The sequence below is a fragment of the Helianthus annuus genome, chromosome 4 (genome assembly GCF_002127325.2).
Source record: "Helianthus annuus cultivar XRQ/B chromosome 4, HanXRQr2.0-SUNRISE, whole genome shotgun sequence".
Classification (NCBI taxonomy): Eukaryota; Viridiplantae; Streptophyta; class Magnoliopsida; order Asterales; family Asteraceae; genus Helianthus; species Helianthus annuus.
Genome location: NC_035436.2, coordinates 166,853,544 through 166,860,875, shown reverse-complemented (window position 1 = coordinate 166,860,875; position 7,332 = coordinate 166,853,544). Strand labels below are relative to the sequence as shown.

Here is a 7,332-nt window from a genome sequence, read left to right as displayed (position 1 = left end):
TTCGGGGACCCTAACTAGCTCAGAAAAGTAGAAACATTGTCGTTGGCAATATTTTTATGTTCCGGGTAAAGTCCGGTTGTTCGGTTGGATATTGATCCATTAAGTGCTAAGTAAAGCTATAAAGTGTCATTTATATTGTTTTTAGTGACACATTGAATTCCCGACACTTTGGAAAGTGTCTAGGATTATTTTACCAAGTTTTTGCACTTTACTAGTTATGTTAAATGCTGAATTTTTGTATAAAGTGCAGAATTTTGTAATTAAGGTATGTTTTAGGCACTTCCGGTCACTATAACTATCACCTAGTGACGCAGTTTTATGATCCTCGCCTCCCTACACTCCCTACTAATGTACTAATCTATTCCCGGCTCATACTGGCCTCAGAAACAATGTATGTCTAGTGCTGGCAATGTCAGCATGTTTACTGGGTTATCCGCTCACTGTGCTAACTGTGCTTTGTGCATCAAGTTTGTCACTAATGTTTTGTGTGTAATAAATGGAGTGACAGTAATAAAGTATGATGCATGAGTATGTATGTCTCAGGAAACAGAAAACAGTTTAGTCATAATTGTAATCAAGCACAGTAATTAAGCACTAATTAAATATTAATTAATTTGTATGGATACCTGGATTTGTGAGGGTTGTCACATAAATAGTTTCTTGAGGATTGTCATGTTGCTTAAGAACTGCTTGAGGTAGTGAAAGTATTTCTGAATTTGATAGATGAACATTGTATGACAACATAAGTAAATGGAACATCTAAAAGACGTGCAGAAACAGTTGTTGCTTTAAGAGATTTCTTAATGCTATGTATCTCCTCATCGCATGGAACTGCAACAACAAAATTTATAATGAGTATTACACAAGCTTGTGGAATAAGTAAACTAAAGAACAAAGATACATACCTCACTGACCTCGGACCCGGTTAGCAATGTGTGCTCAAATTATATACCAACTTATGAAGCATATATCCTCTAAAATGCAACATCTAGAATTTCCACAAGAAGCTAAAAAACATATACTACATAAAAGAACTTGACTGATTATACTAACCGTTTGTAACATCTGTTAGAGATGTTCTAAGCCAACTAGAACCAGGTTCGTTAGGAGCTCCAGATCGACAAAGGCCAGTTGCAATAAAAGAACTTGGTGTGTCAAATGCTGGATTTCTTAGAAATATGATGTTTCATATAGATTGCTAATAATTATATTGAAAAAAAAGAGTAAAATGCACGGATAGTCCCTGTGGTTTTGCAAAATAACACATATAGTCCTCAACTTTTGGAAATTACATCGGTGCTCCCTGTGGTTTGACAGTTTGTTACTCGGATAGTCCCTGGAGTGGATGATGGTTAGTTTTCTCTGTTAAATGGATGTGAAATGATAAATTTACCCTTCATCTTCTCCGCTCTATAAAAACAAAACAACCCTAACCCCACCCAACCCCCACCTTTCTTTCTCTCTGATTCCCGCCACCACCCACATCCCACCTACACCACAAGTAATCTCCTCACCAGCGCACAATGCTGGTCTACAACACTTCACCCACTTCTTCTTCTTCATTTTAACAACAAATCTTTTACAAATTTTGTTGGATCTGAGAACCCACCTTTCTTTAATCTTCATTTTGTTGTTTGCATCTGAACACATGAATTATTTTGTGGGTTAAGGTTAATCGATAGTGGGTGTTCAGATGGGATCGAGCACCAGTAAATCTATCGATCCGGAACCCTCATTGGGTCGCCGAAGTTATTCACCTACGCACTCTGACCACCGCTCGTCCTTCCTTCTGCTCCGCCCGGTAACTTCAACTCCAACTTTCCTCCTTCGATTCAATCCGTTTTTTTATTAACTAATATAAGTGTGCAGTAGGCGGAGATTGCACGAATTAGCATATGAGAAGGAAGTAGGAGATGAGGTTCCTCCGGTGGAATAGATCTTGCATCAACCAGCAGAGGAATACTAGGAGCCTAATCCGGATACTAGAGTGTTCGTGCCAGCAAGTGAACAGAACTCGGAGGAACCGACGGTGAGTTGCAGCACGGAGGAAACGCTGTTGGATGAGAAGGCGTTTTTCCGGCCACATGAGGATCTGGAAGCGCCTCCACGGGAATCCTTCACAGGCGAGATACCTCCTGTTGATCCCTTTGCTGAATGATTTCTTCGGTAGAAATGCTTCTGTATTTGGAGTCTGTCTTTAACCTAAAGAAATGACATGAAGAACTGACATGAGGAACGTATGTATTTTTTTGTTTTAGTAGAAGTGAGTGAAGTGTTGTAAGCCAGCATTGTGAGCTGGTGATGAGGTTACTTGTAGTGTAGGAGGGAGGTGGGTGGTGGTTAATGGTGGGGGGAAACAGAGAGAAAGGTGAGGGTGTGGTTGTTTTGTTTTTATAGAGTGGGGAAGATGAAAGGTAAATTTGTCATTTCACATTCAGTTAACGGAAAAAATTAACCATCATCAACTTCAGGGACTATCCGAGTAACAAACTGTCAAACCACAGGGAGCACCGGTGTAATTTCCAAAAGTTAGGGACTATAGGTGTTATTTTGCAAAACCATAGGGACTATCCGTGCATTTTACTTGAAAAAAAATAAAAATGTTATTGACGATTACAAAAATGAAAACATACCATTTGTAGAGCACGTTGATTGTTTAACAAATATTACAAATTAGAATAACTTCCATTCACACGCCAGACCTTAACAACCATATTTGTTATACGTTAGTAAATTACAAAACTACCCCTCTAATAAGTAAAAGATAAATTAAAAAAAAAAACTTGTACAAAACATGCAAAGTTATAATGCAATCAATATACGATTGAGGCTCTTCCTCAACTTCCTTTTTTAGAGCAGCTTTAAAAATACCGTTAACATCAATCCCTTGTCTTTTTAAAAGTGCTACAAATACAAAACAATCATTAACAAAACGTGAAACAATAACAAAACTTGGTTATAAAAATAGTATGGCATACCTAACCAACCACCTTGCATCCAGCGTGTTTAGGTGCTACCACATGAGTTGGTTGAGGCCATAGTCAAACTTTGACTGATGAGATACTCTTTCAAAATTTTTGATCATGCGAGTTATTGTAGATGTCTCATCTTTAAAATTTAAATTGTTAAAACAGTAATTTGAAACAATAAATGTTTAAAGTCATAATAATAAGTAAAACTAAACTGTTAAAAGAAAGATGTATTGTCTTTAAAATTTAAACAGTTAAAACACTAACAATTAGAGAGGAAATTGAAAACTAATAAAACATTTAAAATCTAATGAAAAGAATTAGGAAATTTTAACTTTAACTCCATCAAGTACTGAACTTCTCGGTGTATATCCTTGAGCTTTGTCATAAACTGCAAGTCTCTATTACCAAATTCAATGTTACTCGCGACACACAAGTCACAAACTAAAGTGGTTGGCATTGCTATCAAATTTCTCGAAACCTGGTCTCTTATTAGCAATCCAAGTTGTAATACATCAAAACACCTCTTCAACTTTTGAAGAGTTGCCTTGACTGCCTAAACTTACTCCTCGATTTGTTTAAGAAATCCTTGCTTCAAATCATCAGATTGTAAAGAGGTTGATGCCATAGTTATCTTTTGAGATGATAATGAATCAGTGTATATGCACAATCATATATGACAATCGTATTATATAGAGAAATAAAAAGTAAATATCTAAAAACCTAAAGGTCCGAATTAATTGCAAATATTAAATTAAAATTAAAATTTAAAATGTAACACACATAAATAAATTTTGAAATCAGTGTACATTTAATGATTTAATCGCTAAAATTATTAAAATACACATATATTTACTTTGAAAAATGACTTTCCATTGGAAAGCAAATAGAATTAAATATATAACGAGTAGAATGATTATTTACAAACCCAATGGTGAAATTTAAAGTTTAGAAAACACGTTATCATAATTATGGATTGTCTCTTCGTTTATCATATTATACATTGTAAAACTATAAAAGGGGATGATTAGTTTAATACAAAACATCAACAAACAACTTTTAAAAAGCTCTTCATCTAAAACAAAACCAACATTGTAAATGGCAAACAGAAGCTTTTACCCCTGGGGATACCAACGAAGTTAAAAAAAACCTTTTCAAGATGGTCACTTAAAGAACAGAGAACAAACGAAGAAATAAACATAAAAGTTGGTATTCTAAGGGAAAAAATACTATAACCAAACCTGCAGTAGTAATGCATTGGTCGATGAAGTTCTACATTCTGTTCAATCAGAGTTCAAGGATAAGGCAGAGGAATTCGTCACACAACTACTGTTATGACATGTTATTTGATCTGCAAAATAAAAGAGGAAATGAAATCGAATTGAAGAAGGATAGAGTGAAAAAAATCCTACAAGGTGTTCAATGATAGTAGTAATCTTTTAATATTTTTGAAAATCTAAGTTTTGTAATACTATTTAATATGAAATAAAAATTTCGGAGTGTGTTTTTTTGTTGTTTATCATATACTTTCTTGATAAACGTTGTCGAGTCTTTTTTAAAGATTAGAGTCAAGATTTTATTGAAGATAGAAATGTGACCATCAATAAAACATGCAAGAAAACAATACATTTTAAAGGTCAAAGCATTTCTTAGTAAATAAATAGTCAATATTTAGATAAAAACTTTGTTTAGAATCCTCTTTGTAATGATCTAATATGAGGATAATTTATAAAGGTCAAAGCATTTTAAAGGTCAAAACACTTCATTTAGAATCCTCTTTGTTATGATCTAATATTGGGATAATTTTACATCAACATATCAGCAACAAAATAACCAAGCTTAACTAACAAAGTAAAAGAATAGTAGATTTTACCATCAATGCAATAAAAAAATGAATAAATTTACCTCAAATGCAATACATAGTCTGTCCATTATTCCAGTCGTGTGAGGGGTTATATTGTTTAATATCGCAACATCAACAGTTTTCAACACCTCTCAATACCTGGTAGCAAATGAAAAATCCGATTATAATAAGTTATAATTAATAATAACAGTAATAATAAAACAAAACCCATATTAGAATACCTGTTCTTCCTCATCAATAGTATTGCTCAACTTAGCTACCCTTAACATCAACTTGAACTCATCTTCATGACAGATGGCTTAAACAATGAGACTTAGCCACCTTGTAAAGCCCATTTACAGCAGCTACAATTGGTGTTGGTTGAGAAAAAAATTTAGCTAAACCCAAAACAAGCCTCATATCCTGCAAACGCAAGTCCATTAGTATGAAGGGGGCTGCCACACTCTAAAACATTCAAGTGGGATGTCCTAGCAACATTCTTTGTTTTATTTTTATTCACATATATATAACTTATATATCAATTGAGAGTATACAAACTAATTTTAAAATGAAGTGCCAAACACAAAAATGAAAAATATTATGAAGTAGAACAACCTTCCCAGGATCATGTTTACCACAGGTTTCATTCCATCTCCATTTCCAACACCTCCTAGGTAAAATCTTAACTTGATTTGGAAACCATAAACATCATTAAACACAAGTGCATTACTTTTCATCATTAAACACAATAAGTTATAGTTAATAATAACAACAATAATAAAACATAACCCATATTAGAATAGCTGTTCTGGTTTTGTAGATTTCATGGAGCCTTTTTTTCATGGCCTGCTCAACTTAGCAACCCTTAACATCAACTTGAACTCATTTTCAGTGACGGATGGATTAAACCATGAGACTTAACTAAACCTAAAAAAAGCCTCATTCCTGCAAACCCAAGCCCATTAGTATGAAGGGGCCCGCCACACTCTAAAACATTCAAGTGGGATGTCCCAACAACATTTTTTGTTTTATTTTTATTCACTTATATATAACTTATATATCAACTGCGAGTATACAAAGTAACTTTAAAATGAAGTGCCAAACATAAAAAAATGAAAAATATTATGAATTAGAAAAACCATTCCAGGATAATGTTTACCACAGGTTTCATTGCATATCCATTTCTAACACCTCCATGGTAAAATCTTAACCTGAGGGAAACCATAAAAATCATTAAACACAAGCTGCATTGCTCTTCATCATTAAACACAATAAGTTATAGTTAATAATAACAGTAAAAATAAAACAAAACCCATATTAAAATACCTGTTCTGATTTTGTAGATTTCATGGAGCCTTTTTTTTCATGGCCTTCTCCATATGCCTATGATGACAAGTATCAAGATTATAATATCTACAGCCAAAAAGATGTAAACTTTACAACCTTCCAACACAACTTTAACTTATAACAACTAAAGGGAAAAAATAGGTCCTCAAATTTGAACAAAGAGAGATAAATTACTCATACATCACCCTTAATGCGAAGGGCTAAGTTTTTTTACAAAAATACAAAACTACTTTTATTTACATAACAAATTTAGCATCAGTAGTCACCAAGCTCCCATAATAATAATAATAATAATAATAATAATAATAATAATAATAATAATAATAATAATAATAATAATAATAATAATAATAATAATAATAATAATAATAATAATAATAATAATAATAATAATAATAATAATAATAATCAGCTCAATCAACCACAGTAACATTCGCTGATTTCACTATGAACACAACAGATGGGCAAAATAACAATACGACATAGTGAAGAATAATAAAATACACATGAGCGAGAAAGAAAACCAACCAGATTAGATCACTGAATAGCCCGGGCTTTGAAACACTTGTATAAATTTAGGGTAACTCTCCATGTATAAATTTAGGGTCAACGGAGACGACATGGGCATCAAGCGATTTAGGGCTTATTGATTTAGGGTTTTGCTCTTTTTCAGATCTTCATCTCCATCTTGCAATTTGGTACAAAAGCTGTGAATGAAGATTACCTTAATCAAACTAGTTTTCAAACACACACATCAACACCCAATATAACTATTTGCGTCATTATCCATTGTTGGTATGATGCAAGTAGTATAATTTGTGAGATTTTAGGAAGAAGAAAGAGGTAAAACAACAGACATGATAAAATCTGATGATGTTGATGAAATATTTAAAGAAGAGTAGATATAGGCACAGAGCCGTCCCTGAGAACTCTTAAAAAATTTAGGCCTCGGGCGACAAAAAAAAAATTTGGTCCAAAATTGTGGTTAAGGGGAAATGAATTAAAAAAAATAAAACTTTGGTGGTTGAGACAAACTTAAACTTTAAACCATTACATTATCTTGAGATAGATTTTCCACTCCACCATCAACACCTTTTTGCATAATAAATGGATGCATATATTAAATATATAATTTAGTATATATATATAAAAGCTTATAAAATCTTTCGGGCC

General features: G+C 33.1%; 1 long non-coding RNA gene across 2 annotated transcripts; it reads right to left on the bottom strand.

The window, feature by feature from the left end:
* Positions 1 to 2,538: 2,538 nt before the first annotated feature.
* LOC118491126 lies at positions 2,539 to 7,007 on the bottom strand. 2 transcript variants are annotated; one of them, XR_004890472.1, is made up of 6 exons: positions 6,688 to 7,007; positions 5,428 to 6,023; positions 5,055 to 5,235; positions 4,875 to 4,971; positions 4,211 to 4,320; positions 2,539 to 3,603 (listed from the first exon to the last, which is right to left on the bottom strand). It is a non-coding gene; the product is annotated as an uncharacterized LOC118491126 (long non-coding RNA). The 2 variants fall into 2 exon arrangements; XR_004890470.1 differs by lacking the exon at positions 2,539 to 3,603 and having other exon boundaries at positions 3,880 to 4,320.
* Positions 7,008 to 7,332: the final 325 nt, after the last annotated feature.